The 16,834-nt window shown below is 45.1% G+C and overlaps 1 pseudogene; it reads left to right on the top strand.

Annotated features, from left to right (window-relative positions):
- The first annotated feature begins 3,093 nt into the window (after window positions 1-3,093).
- Window positions 3,094-15,086, top strand: LOC119279903 (annotated as a pseudogene).
- Window positions 15,087-16,834: the final 1,748 nt, after the last annotated feature.

Raw genomic sequence — 16,834 nt, 5'->3', positions numbered from 1 at the left:
ATGTCCTCGATCTATGCGATATGATACTCTTGTAGGGCATCAACAACGCCGACCCGCAAATTTTCTCCCACATCCATCAGTGGACAGGGGACCAGTCCGCGGACACGGATGCGGGAGGCCGCCTTCCAATGCTTCTCGCATACATCCGGCCTCCCTATTTTTTTTAGTCCGCACGTTCAAATAGTCGCATACATAGAACATACACTTTCAAGTAGCCGCATACATAGAGTATAGACATTCAAATAGCCGCATACATAGAGTATAGTATTTCAAATAGCCGCATGCAACAATAGTTCAAATTTTAGAAAGTTCAAATATTACATTCCAACATTATTGTCCCATTTAACCATCCACTGATGCTCAATCAGATCTTTTTTCAGTTGCTCGTGAGTTGCTCGATACCGAATTTGTTGATGCATTAATTTGAATAAACTCTTCAAATGTGGCCGAATTCTGGTCTGGAAGTTCGGTAGGATCACCCGTGTTCTCAAACGGCGATGGGAGAGAAGCGGGTGGAGAGGCTGGAACGTTGGAGGTGACGGAGACGTAGAGTTCCTGCTGGGGTGTGGCATGGCGGCCGGGTTGTGGTGGAGTGGTGGCGAAGGCAAGAGAGAAAGAAGGAGAGAAAATGAGGAGGATGGAGGCGTGGGGTCCGGAAAGGGTTTTGGGTGGGCCGGGGGTGTCGGAGGCTTACGTGGCCGTTGTCTGGACTCTTGCAAAGCCCCCCACGTTTGTTTCGGGTTTGCCGGAAAAAGTACGTCTGGACTGCTCGGCGGACCGATACAAGCGCCGTGTTGGATGGCAAACCACGTCCAGACAACGCGGCCCGGCCTGTTGCGGGTGGTTTGATGGTCCGCCTTGGAGATGCCCTTATAGCATGATACTATTACCCCATCTCTCTCTCTCTCTCTCCCTCTCTCTCCCTCAATTGTAGTGTCATGACATTTTTAATGCCTATACAGGCACCATGAGAGCAAGTACAATAACGGGCTTATAACCCGCTTACATGTCACTTTTGCCTTTGTGGAGGAGAGAGACATGGAAAAATGATGGGAGTGGGCTCTCATGCAAGAGCCTAGCTATATACGTGCTCCTCGACAAATGTAATATATACGAAGAAAGAGATAGAGGGAAGGTGAAAAAAAATAGTCTTATAACAAACCTTATAACTAACCTTATTGTCTGAGTGACTAGAAGTGATGACTATATATGACATATAGCAACATCATATAGGCAGCAGTTGCTATACTATTAACCATGCTCTGATACTTGACTTGGGAGAGCTCTAGCTAATGCATAGTCTATTAATTCCGTCTTTTATTGTAGTATGCCGATTATTATTAAGTTATCTTTGGTAGGAATGGTATTTATTGTAGTAGAGCCACCATTATTAAGTTATTTGAGTCTACTTGGATGGCAGCCACATGGTTTATAATTTATATGTATGCTTGTGATAATCTCCAAGAAAATGGATGATCATATCCTCTCTCCAAATTAGTTCTATGCCACATAGAAAAAATAATATAACATGGCGGCTTAAGAGACGGCGTCATGGTGGAGCATTGGGAGCAGCCAATAAATTTGTGTAAGCTAGATGATAACTGCGTGTCGCTTTTTTATTTTTTTGGAGATAATGGGCGGCACCCTTTCATTTCTTCATGAACTTGTTCATTACAGACAATGGTCCTGATTACATCAGGGACCTCACTACACCAACATGATCTAACATCTTACTCAGTTGATTTGGCCAGAGTATGAGCTGCCTCATTACAAGCACGATTAACATGGAGAAAAGTACAAGATACAAATTTCTGGCCCACTTCTTGATGTCATAGATTATGGCTTCTGTAGGGGTTCTGTCCAAGTCTGAATCTTTGATCTTGTTAATCAGTGATAGAATGGCTTGCAATATATCTCAATGCATTTTTTGCAGGGTTATTTTAATGAGATTTGGTCGTATGAAATATGAATATTTAAATTAATAATATATAAACTAAAACTGAAAATACATATTATATTTTGCATATGATTATTGTATAGTTGAAAATATTTAATAAATGTGTACCACAATATAACGAAAAACTTTTTCCATGCATGTTGAGATGTGCCTTTGAAGAGGGCATGTGTAGTCGGGTAGGGAAGTGTGCATGTTGATAAATAGTAGTGCGAATAACGAAAAACTTTTTTTCATGCATGTTAAGCTGGACTTTTGATGAGGTGACATATGTGCATGTTGAGATAAATAGAAGTAGTGATTATCAACTATTTAGGTATATAGGATTATGATAATGTGGGTCAGTACATCACACATAAGACATTTCTATGGCAAACTAAACTATAACCAAATGACTCGTCTAGCCATAGATATTAGACATAAGACTCGGTCAATGCAGCCCATTGCAACGCACAGGCATTCTACTAAATAATTATACAGTGGGTTAGTTGTCTAAATGCAAGATGTAGATGTATTTCCTCTATTTGATAACTTCCTTAGACGATCCGTCTCTCCCTGCTTCGGACAACATCCGAAACTCATCTTCGTCACTACACACCAAGGCTTTCTCAGGTAATTGAACAAAAAAATCGAAGAGCCGGTGGCCGATCAGTTAGGAGGGAAGAAAACCTGCTGTGGTAGGCTTGGCAACATCAAGGCCATCGAAGGCAGGCAACAGCCTCCAGGTAATTTGTGTTTTGTCTTGCCATGAGAAGTGCTCCCAACAAGCTCGAACCTGCTCGTGGGTTTAGCATCGCAGCTCTATGTGTACAAGTCATTTCGCTGTAAACTGCAAGCGCATAGAAGAAGTCTAATAGAGGTTATTAGCAGGGATGGTGAGGTGAACCACACAACCAGTTTCGAGTCTATCAATTCAAAAAAAAAAGTTTCGAGTCTATCAAAAGAAAGAGATATAGTTTGCTCTATTTCGAAACTTTTTTCGATCAATGAATAGAAGAAAAGCTATTGCCGCATCTGCAATCAATGCTTTTCTTTGGTTCTGAATTCTGATTATTATGAGCAATAACCGGCCGGTAATCATGTCTTCTATAAAAATGCTTTTGCTCTTGTTTCAAGGGCACTGTGGTATTTAATCGGGAATGGAGCGCCAAGTTAGTGCACGATTCGACCTGGAGTGCATGCTGTTGGATGAAACCAAAGAACCGAAGGCTCTGCCATTATCACTTCTTCAAGACATCACAAAGAATTTTTCTGCTGGCCATGAAATTGGAAGTGGCGGATTCGCGGTGGTCTATAAGGTAGGAAAATTCTAACTGCCCCGGCATGACATCACTTCTTGGTCATAGTTAATCTAAAAAGTGGCAGGGCATGCCGCACCACAGGGAGTCCTTGACAACGGCACAGTCGCTGTGAAGAAGTTGTCCAATACACATTTGCACGAGGACAAGTTCCGGCTGGAGATTGAATGTCTGATGAAGGCGAAGCACAGAAATATAGTACGATTTCTGGGATATTGTAGCGACAGACAAGAGGAATTCTTAAAATATGAAGGAAAATCTATCATGGCTGGCATTCAAGAAAGGTTACTCTGCTTTGAGTATGTACAGAAGGGGGATCTTGTGAAGTATATCTCTGGTAGGATCAAGATTTTCCTTACTAAAGATTATTTTGTTCAAACATCACACCCAAACACAATTTACATTCCATGCCATGTACTAACTACAGTTCGGATATCAAGGACTTCATTTCAAATACTAAAGCACATTTCTCTTGTCCCATTTATGCAGATGCATCTAGTGGACTTGAATGGCGGGATCGCTACAAAATAATAAAAGGAATCTGTGAGGGATTGAATTACCTTCACACACAAAATATTGTTCACCTGGATCTTAAGCCAGCAAATATACTCATGGACGATAAAATGGTGCCGAAAATCACTGACTTTGGTGTATCGAGGTGCTTCAAAGATGACCAAACCCGCACTATTGTTACAAGAGTTGCTGGAACCCCGTAAGCTAGCTAAGCCACTTCAGAACTCAGGCTTTCTTGCCTGTGATAATTTATATGCACTACCTCCGCACTTTAATTGACCGGTTTGTTCCTTTTTGACGCAGTGGATATCTGGCACCAGAATTCACCAATGGCATAATTACATTCAAATATGACGTGTACGCTCTTGGTGTTATAATCATGGAGATACTGACTGGAGCAAAAGGATACCATGAACCTAGGGAAGTAAGAACAATGGGCGATCTCTAGATAAAAGCTTTATTTTAAATAATTATCGTGTGTTTTATTTTGACTAATGCATTTTAGGAATATATTTTACACTACACTAGTAAGTTACAGTGCTTGATCAGCTTCAACTATGAAAGCATCCACACCATGATGCTAACTTCTAAAACCAGTGCAAACAACACCCTAGAATGATATTTTTTTGCCACACCGAAAGCTGATATACGGATGACTTGTCAAACCACAGGCTCTTTCTGCATCTCAATCATGGACACGCAGCTGCATGCCATCATCTTACTGATCATACCACACTAATTAATCTTCATAACATATACCTCCCGTAATTTGAGAATGGTAATTTTTTTCAAGTGCTAAACAAAAACACTCTGTAGAAATCTAATTAACATCAACTTCGACTTGTTTAGATTGGATAATTGCCATAGACATCTCCGCAAAAAAAAATGCCATAGACATACAAACCTGTTCAGAAGGGTACCTGCCACTCCAACCGAACTAAAAGTTCCTATGGACGGCAGCAGTACAAAACGGAGTTTTTGAATAGTAAAATACATCCAAGGTCCTTAAGTTCTTTGGCAGCACTTCAAATGGTCATGATATTAGATGTGTATAGTTCATTGTGTACATCCCCATTGTATAAGGGGCTTTTCTGCACTTTCTGACACATGTATATGTAATGGCCTTTGGCCCTCAGGAAATACCAGTTGCCCATTATCCAACATGGTATCAGATGCTTAGGTTTCCCTCGCTCCCTCGCACGCTGCAACTCGGTGCTCCTCTGCTCAATTCTGGCTGCTGCCGTTGCTTCTCCATCCCCGAGTGAGTCAGCCCCTGCTCGATTCCGCCTAGGGCGCTCGCTTGACTGCTGCCCACTGCAGAACTGTGGCTGCTCCCTCCCCCGCTCGTCTCCTCTCCGTCCTTCGGCCGTCGCCCGTCGCCTCGTTCGGCTGCTGCCGCTGCCGAACTGAGGCTGCCTCGACCGGCCGCCTCTATTGCCCTGGTCTGGCCGCCGCTTGCCGCCCAGGTCCGACCGCCGTTGCCGCCCAGGTCCGGCCGCTGAAGCCGCCTGGTCCTGCCCGCCCCCTGCCCTCTCTGGTCCTCGTCGTTGCCGTGCGCACGAGAAGGGGCGCAGCGCTCGGGCTTTTTCCCTCGATCCAGATCTGGTTGAGGGCCCGTTGACCTCAAAAAAAAATCCGGACAACAGCAGCAGAGTGACTTCCTCATGTCCTCTTCGGGCTATGTCGCGGTTCCTCGGTGCTCGGTGATCTTTGATGGCACCAATTATGCTGAGTTTGTGGGCTTCATGCGCATCCATATGCGTGGACTCCTTCTGTGGGGGGTTCTCTCTGGCGAGGTCCCCTGTCCGCCATGTCCGGTGGCACCCGTGGCCCCAATCCCACCCGTGCCGCCGGTCCTTGCTGCTGATGCCTCTCAGGCTGACCGAGATGCTGCCAAGGCTCTAGATGATGTTGCGGTTGATGCTTATGATCAGCAGGTATCTGCTTATTCAGATGCTCTCTCTGTGTACCGGGATGATCTGTCTGCTTACACTCAGTGGTGCAATGATGATGCTCGAGCTGCTGCTGTTCTCACTGCGAGTGTTCTTCCTCAGTTTGCTTCGGAGTTCATGGGACTTGGCACTGTTGCAGCGATGTGGTCTTACCTCTGTCAGCGCTATCAGCCCTCTGGTGATGCTCTCTACCTATCTGTCGTGCGTCAGGAGCATGCACTCCAGCAAGGTGATTCCTCTGTTGATGAGTTCTATTCTCAGTGCTCCGCCATCTGGCGTCAGCTTGACTCTCTTCGGACAGTTGTTTGTGGCACCTGTCGTCGCTGTCAGACTACTCGGTCTGACCTGGAGTTTCAGCGGGTCCATGAGTTCTTGTCACGTCTCCGCTCTGAGTTTGAACCGCGACGTGCTCACTTGCTTGCTCGTGGTCGTGTTCCTATCTCGGAGGTGCTTGCTGAGCTTCGTGCTGAAGAGACCCGCCTTCGCTCTGCTGGATTGCTGGTGGTCCCGTCTGTGTTGGCTGCTCGTGCTCCTGTATCGTCTGCTCGGCTCCCTGCTCCACCGCTCCTCCCCACACCTTCAGGGGGGTGAGTCGACCTGCTTACACTGATAGGGGTCGATCGCGCCGTGACACCTTCTGTGGCTAGTGCTCTCGGCCAGGTCACCCAGAGTCTGACTGCCGTGAGAAGAAGCGAGACCAGCGGCGCTCCTCTTCTAGTGGGACTCCTGGATCTTCCCTGACACCGTCACTCACTGACCAGGACATTGTGAGGCTCAAACGTCTCTTGGCCTCCTCAGGCTCTTCGTCGACTGGTTCAGCTGCAGCTGTGACTACAGCCACTTCTCCATCACCGCAGGCATCTACACAGTCAGGTACATCTTCGTGGGTTTTGGATTCTGGAGCCTCCTTCCATATGTCTTCTGATTCTTCTGTATTGTCTTCTCTTCGGCCTCTTGATTCGCCTATTAATGTTCTCACTGCCGATGGCACATCTCTTCCTGTTGCTAGTCGTGGTATTTTTTCCACTCTGTCCTTCTCTGTTCCTAGTGTTTCACATGTTCCACGTCTTACCATGAATCTTTTTTCTGCTGCCCAACTTACTGATTCTGGTTGTCGTGTCATTCTTGATACCGACTCTTGCTCCATTCAGGATCGTCACACCAAGGTTTTGGTTGGAGCTAGCCCTTGGCGCCATGAGTCAGAGGGCCTTTGGGAGGTTGACTGGCTTTGTGTTCCTTCCGCTGCCACCACTTCTGCCAGCTCCCATGCTCTTGCTGCCTCTTCGTCTGCATCCTTCCAGCAGTGGCATCATCGCCTTGGTCACATCTGTGGCTCTCGCTTATCTTCTTTAGTTCGTCAGGGCCTCTTAGGGTCTGTATCTGGAGATGTCTCCTTACATTGTAATGGTTGCAGACTTGGCAAACAGACTCAGTTACCTTATCCTATTAGTGAGTCAGTATCTCAGCATCCGTTTGACTTAGTCCATTCTGATGTCTGGGGTCCTGCTCCCTTTGATTCAAAAGGTGGTCATCGCTACTATGTTTTGTTTATTGATGATTTCTCTCGCTACACTTGGCTCTACTTCATGAAATCTCGTAGCGAGGTTCTTTCTATATACAAACGTTTTGCTACCATGGTTCACACAGTTTGCCACGTCCATTCGTACTTTTCGTGCTGACTCTACTGGGGAGTATATCTCTCAGCTGTTGCGTGGTTTTCTAGCAGAACAGGGTACTCTTGCCCAGTTCTCATGTCCTGGGGCTCATGCTCAGAATGGCGTTGCTGAACGCAAGCATCGTCATTTGCTTGAGACGGCTCGTGCGCTAATGATTGCTGCTTCCCTTCCACCCCATTTTTGGGCTGAGGTTGTTTCCGCATCCACCTATCTCATCAACATTCAGCCCTCCACTGCTTTGCAGGGTGGTATCCCTATGGAGTGTCTCACCGGACGTTCCCCTGACTATTCCGCTCTTCGGATGTTTGGATGTGTGTGTTACGTCCTTCTTGCCCCCCGAGAACGCACCAAACTGACTGCTCAGTCTGTTGAGTGTGTCTTTCTTGGCTACAGTGATGAGCACAAGGGCTATCGATGTTGGGATCCTGTGGGTCGTCGCTTGCGCATCTCGCGTGATGTGACATTTGACGAGTCTCATTCTTACTACCCACGTTCTCCTTCCTCGAGTTTCTCTGTGGATGACATTTCTTTCCTGCTCCTTCCTGACACACCCGGCTATGTGCCTCATGTGTCACCGCTTCCTCCGGCACCTCTCCTTCCTTCTTATTCCCCACCAACACCGTCTACTCCATCCTCCTCCTCCATCTCTCCACCATCATCTCCAGTCCGTCGCCCTCTCTCACCGTTCCCTCTCCACTATACTCGCCGATCTCGTACTAAGGATGTCTCCTCTGACGAGCCTTCCACCTCTGGTGCACCTCCTCTCATGCCTCCCCCGGGTCACAATCTTCGTGCTCGGCCTTGCCCCCCGCCTGATCGCTACTCACCTAATCGGTATGGTCTCTCTGCTATTGCTGAGCCCACTTCCTACCGAACTGCCATGACTCAGCCTGAATGGCAACTTGCGATGGCCGAAGAGCTTGCTGCTCTTGAGCGTTCTGGCACATGGGATCTAGTTCCCCTTCCTTCCAGTGTCCGTCCCATCACCTGCAAGTGGGTCTACAAAGTTAAGACTCGCTCCGATGGTTCTCTTGAGCGCTACAAAGCTCGTCTCGTGGCCCGTGGCTTTCAGCAGGAGCAGGGGCGTGATTATGATGAGACATTCGCTCCCGTGGCTCACATGACCACTATCCGCACTCTTCTTGCTGTGGCTTCTGTCCGTCAGTGGTCTATCTCTCAACTTGATGTTCAGAACGCTTTTCTCAATGGCGAGTTGCGTGAGGAGGTTTACATACAGCCACCACAGGGATACTATGCTCCTGATGGTATGGTTTGTAGACTTCGCCGCTCCCTCTATGGTCTCAAACAGGCCCCTCGCGCCTGGTTTGAGCGCTTCGCATCTGTGGTGACTGCCGCTGGTTTCTTGCCCAGTGACCATGATCCCGCACTGTTTGTTCACACGTCTCCTCGTGGTCGGACTCTTCTCCTTCTCTATGTTGATGACATGATCATCACTGGTGATGACACTGATTACATTTCCTTTGTTAAGGCTCGCCTTCGCGACCAGTTTCTTATGACTAATCTTGGTCCACTTCGCTACTTTCTTGGGATTGAGATCTCCTCGACCTCTGATGGCTTCTACATCTCCCAAGAAAAATATATTCCGGATCTTCTTGCTCGCGCTGCTCTCGGTGATGAGCGTACGGTTGTGACTCCCATGGAGCTCAACGTTCAGCTTCGTGCCACCGATGGTGACCCTCTTCCTAATCCCACTCACTATCGTCATCTTGTTGGCAGTCTTGTCTATCTTGCTGTTACGCGTCCTGACATCTCCTATCCTGTCCACATCCTGAGTCAGTTTGTTTCCGCCCCCACCTCTGTCCACTATAGTCATCTCCTCCGTGTTCTACGATATCTTCGTGGAACGATCTCTCAGCGCCTTTTCTTTCCCCGCTCCAGCTCTCTTGAGCTCCAGGCCTACTCTGATGCTACCTGGGCTAGTGATCCCTCGGATCGACGCTCGCTGTCTGCTTATTGTGTCTTTCTTGGTGGCTCTCTTATTGCATGGAAGACAAAGAAGCAGACTGCAGTTTCTCGCTCGAGTACAGAGGCTGAGTTGCGAGCCATGGCTATGTTGACGGCTGAGGTGATCTGGTTACGGTGGTTACTTGAGGATTTTGGTGTGTCTGCTACTACCTCCACTCCTCTACTGTCCGACAGTACCGGTGCTATCAGTATTGCGCGTGACCCGGTGAAGCATGAGCTCACCAAGCACATCGGCGTGGATGCCCACTTTGTGCGTGCTGCTGTGCAGGATCAGACTCTCGCTCTTCACTATGTGCCCTCTGAGTTACAGTTGGCTGATTTCTTCACGAAGGCGCAGACTCGAGCGCAGCATGGGTTTTTCCTCTCCAAACTCAGTGTTGTTGATCCACCATGAGTTTGAGGGGGGTGTTAGATGTGTATAGTTCATTGTGTACATCCCCATTGTATAAGGGGCTTTTCTGCACTTTCTCACACATGTATATGTAATGGCCTTTGGCCCTCAGGAAATACTAGTTGCCCATTATCCAACACATGAAACTCAGAAGCCCGCCGCAGTATTTTCATGACTTGGTACCGTATGAGCGCCAAAATATCGTGCTGAGGACCGTTTTGAGCATTACCAGATAGTTTAATTAAGGACCATATTAGGACTCTTACTGATGTGCTGATGACTCCCTAAGCTAAGGAGTTGGTTAATGTGAGAACAGTGGCCTTTAGAAAGGTTGCCTCCGATGGCAAATGGTTAAGCTTCTCTTCAAATAGTATTGGTAGTGCTCCTACCGAAATTTCGTAAAAGAAAATCCTGGTGCTCGTATTTATATACGGCAATTATATATTTGCACTATGAATCTAGTAAAAAAACACCTTATGTTTCCATAAGCTTCGTTTTGTATTGAACTAGTTCACCCAAAAGCATGATTATATATTGGCACTATGAATATAGTAAAATTCAAGTATTTACCTTATATTTCCATAAGCTCCTGTGTATCGAACCAGTTCATTCAAAAGCCTAAGTTGATGGAAAAGGAGCACAGTGCAATGTATCTCCTAAGCTGACAGGGAATGTGGGTAATGCAATATATCTCAGCAATCCCCCTCTCGTCTAGGTTCCACGGGCCTTAGACATGTGACTGATGTAGACCGTAACATTTTTTATAAATACTATGTCGGCCGAGTTTTGAGTTCAAGAACACTTGGCTCTAGTACCATGTTAAAATGCATGCACAAACCAGTTCACCCCAAATTCCACGTTGATGGGAAAGGAGGGTAATGCAATACTTCCTCCGTTCCCAAATATAAGTCTTTCTAGAGATTCCAACAAGTGACTACATGCGGAGCAAAATGGGTGAATCTACACTCTAAAATATGTTTACATACATCCGTATGTTTAGTCTATTTGAAATATCTAAAAAGACTTATATTTAGGAACGGAGGGAGTATATCTTAACAATTTTCCATCCACATGGTTGGGGTACCGTGACACCCAGGCTTGGCTATGCTGTCAGCAGCAATAAAACTGACATTTGCTACCTGTTGTAATGGTTGTAGTGAATTTTAAGTTTTGTGTTCTTCTGCTTCTGTCAAATGAGTGTATGTTTATGCTGAAGGAGTGCATGCGTGCATGTAAGACTTCTCCGATTTGGCAATTTCATAGTGAAATTGGGGTCTTTGGGGCTCTTTTATCGGAAAAAAGCTAAAAGATAATAGGGTAAATAATGTAATATACATATTCAGTTTTGTTTCATCTTAAAAAGATGTCGATTCGTTTAAGTGCTAACTCACAATTGCAAATTTGCAGGTACTTGAAAGGTGGAGCAATAGGCTGGAAACACCACAGAAACTGCAAGTACGAGTATGCACTAACATAGCAATAGAGAGCCTTGATTTCAATCCTGCGAGAAGACCAACTGGTATACAAAATGTAATTGATAGGCTTACTGAAACGGAAAGCACGGGAACGAGGGTATGTTTAAGATGTGAGCTCGTGTGTTTCCCATTTGCCTTTGTTGTTAATCACTCGGAGCTTCTGGATGAACTCAAGTTCACTATGGAGATATTGAGACAAAATATAATTGCCTTATCATAAAATTCCTTGCCGAAATTTAACACAAACATACAGAGTTTTCACCAAGAAACCACCTATGTAATATTCACTTCAAAAGACCAGAGTATGTTTTCTTCTTCAGCATGCGTTTAGATTTATGGGTATTCAAATTGCAAGCTTTGACTTCGAAATTCAACAACAGTTTTAGTGTTATAAAATTCCAGTTTGATTGTTAGTTAATTTAGTTGCATCTTTCTGTTTCTGAAGCCTGACTATTCTGAATTGTAGCATAAAAATATTCTGTGAGTTCTATTAACTTAAGATCATTTCGTTTTACTGTCTCATGTTACAGCAAACCTGACTGGTTATCCAGAAGTATGTGCTACTCATCCAAATTAAACACATGACATATATTTCCTAGTCACCTACTCCAACATTATCACACTAGCTTTGCAAATAGAGACAGAGACATGACCCTATTTTTCGAGCAAACTAAGTACAGTATGTGAGATGTCATGAACTTCTTGTGCAACTACCTAGACAGTTACGCATTCAAATATTTCCTTTTTGCTCAAAACGAGAATGTAAAGATGAAATGGGAAATGATTTCAGCAAAAAATTCGCCATTTACCAAGATGTTGGTTGACAACCTGAGTTGTTCCGCAGGACCAACTTGACGTGTACCTTGTCGAGCTTCGCTTCCCTGTCAGAACCAACACAGATGAACACACGGTATTCAGGCTTATAAAGAAGAGCACCAAGCCGTGGCGTTGCTTTGCAAGTCTCCCACTATACGGCATTGTGCCTTCCAGGTTCACCACATACACTCTCGTTGTTACAACGCAACAGCAAGAGAGGCTACCAGAAGAAACGGAGTATGATCTGATCCTGCAGAGCAGTCTGTCTGGAGATAAAAAAATCCCTACTTCGAGAGACCAATCTAAGTATAAAAAGTTATTCGACGAAGCTAAAGAGTCAGGGAGTGAAGTGCGTGAGGTGATGCTGAAAACTGTTTTTGCTTCCGCGGTCAGTCATTTTTACTTAATACAGATCAGAGTATTTTCCATTCAAATTAGATGTTGCTTTCAATTGATGTAACTTCCGTCTCTGTGCGTGTTCCAAGTGCTAAGCTACTGGAATAATGCTATTGTACCCTGATGTATCTTTTTTTATATCCTCCCTTGCATTGATGCATTTGCTTTACTGATGGTCTTAATTGGTACTATGTTCGATGTAGCAGACAATCTCAAGAAGAATAAAGGTATGGAGTTCTCTTTTCACTTGCATACATGCTCCAACTTTGAAGTTTTTTTCTTTCTAATGCTGACCAGTTTTTTGTTGGATTAGGATCAACGGATCATATCCCTTAAGAATACTAATGGTGTTCTGTGCTCCCTTGATGCACACCCTACGGAGCCATGGTGAGTGCATAGCATATGTGATATGAGCACCAGAATATTAATTTCCTCTGTTCAAATGAATGTGGATCACGATTATCCTATGATATGTATCTTACTGTCGCACAGCATTATAACAGGTCATCAGAACGGAGATGTTTGCATATGGAACTATGACACGCAGGCAAGTTAATGCATTCTATCTTTTATAGTAAATAATACCATGTACTTGCAGTAGTACCATACATTATTTCTGTCGATTGCCTAAGTTTGTTGTCATGGAAGAAGGCTGATGTTTATTTTTGGTGATGGCAAATGCTAGCCGACCATGATGAAAGTCTAGTTTTTTGTCACAGCCTGAAAAAAAAACCAAACGTTATATATGGAGTATGTTTTATCATGACGGGTTTTCAATCAGTGTTGCCAAATGCATATCATAAAAAAATCAAGTTGTATTAGCAAATGAAAACTCTCGTCTGCATTCAACTGACTCTGTCATTTGTATTTACCGGCAGAGACAGATGGATTCGTTTAGTGTCTCGAAGGAGTCAGTCATGCCTTCTTACGTACCAAAAAAAGGCATGCTTTCTCACTTCTCTGTTTCCCGGTTCAACATACACTGTTGTATGACATACTAAATAACTTGGGCACTTTCACTGCAGTTCATTCCGTTAAAGTTGTCTCAAGAAAGAAATGGTTTGTGGCTGGAACATCTGATGGTGTGATCCACGTGTACAATTATGACAACAAAATACAGAAACTCAGAAGCTTCAGAGCCGCCAGTGATTGCTTCATCACATCAATGGCCGTCAATCCAACCCGTCCGTACGTATTGTCATCGGCTTATCGTGATATGAAGCTCTGGGACTGGAGCAAGGGATGGGAGTGCAGACATTCATTCGTGGAAGAACACTCCGATACTATACGTCAAGTCGCATTTAACCCAATGGACACCAGCATTTTTGCAAGTGCTTCAGATGATCTCACGGTAAAGGTATATATGGGTTTCTCCTTTTGCCAACTTATTAGTTTGGCTACAATACCTTAATTGTTGGCCTGTGCATAATCCTCTCAGAATCTAAAACCCGTTAATTGCCAATTCATATACTTTATGTTCAGGTTTGGAGCATTAATTCTCCTGAATCTAAATATACTTTGTCTGGGCATCTGGACAAAGTGAACTGTCTCGATTTCTTCACATGTGATGATCGACAATATTTGATTACTGGCTCTGACGACCACACTGCTAAGGTATGCCATTATCATTGAAAAATACAATGACATCATACGAGCTACACATTACTAATAGTAGTGTCTGTACTTTTCTTATCTAACAGATATGGGACATGGAGGAAAAGGCCTGTGTTCATACAATGGAAGCTTTCATGTCTCCAGTAATTTCTGTCATTGCCTTCCCCGGTAGCCCATATCTGATTACAGGTTCAAGAGATGGCTCTGTTTATTTCTGGAGCTCCAGTGAATTCAGGTATCACATTGGCTAAGCCTTTCAAAAGTTAACCCTGAACATGTGTCAACTAACATCTTCATGAATTAATTTTGGTATTAGATGTGATATATACGTGCCTAGTTTGCATATATTCACTTTTTTAATGCAACTTTCGTCCGGGTTCCACTATTGAGCATATACAGCATCCAAGAAACAAAAACAGGTTCAAACGTGCTTTTGCCACTTAACGCTCACAAAACCCAAACCTTACAGCTGCCACGCAAAAGAGACAGAAATTTAGCCTTATGAGCCATGTTTACTTTGCTCTCACCTCTGCTCCTTATTGATGTTTTTTGTTTTCTTTTTCTTTTGCAAGTGAATTCTGCAAAGTTCCTAGGCTGGAGAGAATCGTGAACTTCGGCTCTGGTGGAGCTATTTGGGGTTTCGGACGTTTCATGGGGTCAAGAAGGTAACCAGTTTCATGTTCTTTGTTTTCTTTTGTTAACTGACAGTCGTCGGATCTGTCACATATTAAAACATAGTAAAACATAGGATACCGTAGTTTCTCTGTCACATAGTAAACATAATAGACATTTAGGCTTAAGAAAATTCAGATTGTCTAAGGATTGGCGATGCCGTAGTTTGTTTGGATAGGACCTTTTAATATCATTATCATTTCTTGTGATGCCAAACGTGTAATACTTAATAACTTTATCTTTTAGGATTGTGATCGGACAAGAGTACACGGTGTCAATCATGGCCATCGACAATGAAGAAGAACCATTTGCTAGTGAGGAGAGCAATGATAAGTCCATATGACCGGCGTAACAGGAAAAGACAATCTTCATGTGAAGTGAGGTCAATCAATGTCTTCTTAGCGGATGCACGCTTATGCAGTGAACTCTGGTTTATGTATTTGATTTGGCACTGGATTTTAGTATTTGGAACACATCCGAGGTTACATTTTGGTGAGCCATATGTCGACGTGCAATGTGGATTTACTCGGGGATAATTTTGCTTTCTGTTCAGGGGAGGTGCTGACTCTGCCAACTGTCCAATAAAAGAACCCTTTTAAGATGTTTCCACCTGTTTATCATGAGTTAAAAGTGTTAGGTTGATCTCTTCCCAAATGGGCCCAACGACCCATTGGACCCTTGACCCACGCCCTAATCGGGGGCGTCCAGCCCAAGCGAGGCTGATGGGCCCCTGTCGCACAGTGCCATATAGAGGAGGTGTGGAGCATGGCACAAGACACGAGGTTCGTCACCGCCACTGTATCCCCACCGTCCTAACCCTAGACCGATCGAGAGGGTGGCGCTGCCAGCAACGGGAAGCACCACCAACAACTTCACCTTCGACCTCTACGCCGAGCTCCTCGCCGTTCACCACCGGCACCATGCCCGGCAACGACATCACTAGCAAAGGACAGACAAGGTACACAGAATCTACACCTAGGTGATCCTGTATTTTCAACAAAAAGTAGTCTTTTGTCATAGCGATCCGTTGATCAAGGACAAGTTTGACCATACGATTCTTTTATTTATGGCATGTTTTGTTTGTCTGTTGTGGAAAGAGAAGTCTTATCAGAACGCAAGTTTTCTGTTCAGTTTAATACCTGGTTCAACAAGCACAAGAGACTTCAGCTAATCTGCAAACCCATCCTGACAAATCCCGTGCTGTGCATTCTCTAGGAATAATGGACATACTATAATCCAGGTTCAGCTAATCATTAAAGATGTACATTAAGTTGATATGGGAAAAGCATCCATACCTGGCGACCTGCCTTCAAATCTGCGCCCATTTCAACCTGAACTTTAGCCGCATTCAGCACATCTGATCAGGGTTCATGCTCGCGACGACCGTGTGGCTCGTGGTCGTGGACGCGTCGTCGTCCACCGGGAGGGCGCCCCGCGCGCAGCTGTCGTAGGGGGTTGCCACGCGCGTCGCATGGTTCAGGGAGTGGAGGTGGCGGGGGGCGCCGCCGGCAGCAGATGATGGCGGAAGCGGTCAGGAGCAGGGGCGCACTGCCGGAGAAAGAGTATGGCGGCCGGGGCTGGGAGCAGGGGCGCACAGCCGGCAGCAGATTGTGGCGGCTGCGGCCGGGAGCAGGGGCCAGATTTCTCGAGGCGGGAGGCGCGGTGGGAGCTGGGAGCATGGGAGAGAAGAGGGCGAACTGGCAAGTGATAGAGAGGCTTCGCCAAAAACTAGGGGGCAGAGAGATACAGCCGTCATGCCATTTGGGCGGGCCCGGCATGGCAGGGCCGTGGGCCGGTCTGTTTCGGCCTTGTGGGCCGTTTTGGTCAAACTTTTAAGTAAAATACAGAAAAAAATAAAAAGAGTGTCTCAAAAAAATAAAAAAATAAAAAAATAAAAAGAGAGAGAAAAAAATTATAAAAATTAAGAAAATAACAATACAGAAAATAGAGGGAAAAAAACGTTGTTGGATGTCCAAAAATATAAGCATCCATCCAACTATAACCAGTCCCGAACGAACCTAAGCAAAAGTATAGTCGGATGACCGAGCGTGGGGTCGACCATCAAACCATTGGAACCAAACGTCCGCTATT

The sequence above is a fragment of the Triticum dicoccoides genome, chromosome 3B (genome assembly GCF_002162155.2).
Source record: "Triticum dicoccoides isolate Atlit2015 ecotype Zavitan chromosome 3B, WEW_v2.0, whole genome shotgun sequence".
Lineage (NCBI taxonomy): Eukaryota > Viridiplantae > Streptophyta > Magnoliopsida > Poales > Poaceae > Triticum > Triticum dicoccoides.
The sequence above is the reverse complement of the archived record's forward strand: the minus strand, read 5'-3'. Positions and strand labels throughout refer to the sequence as shown.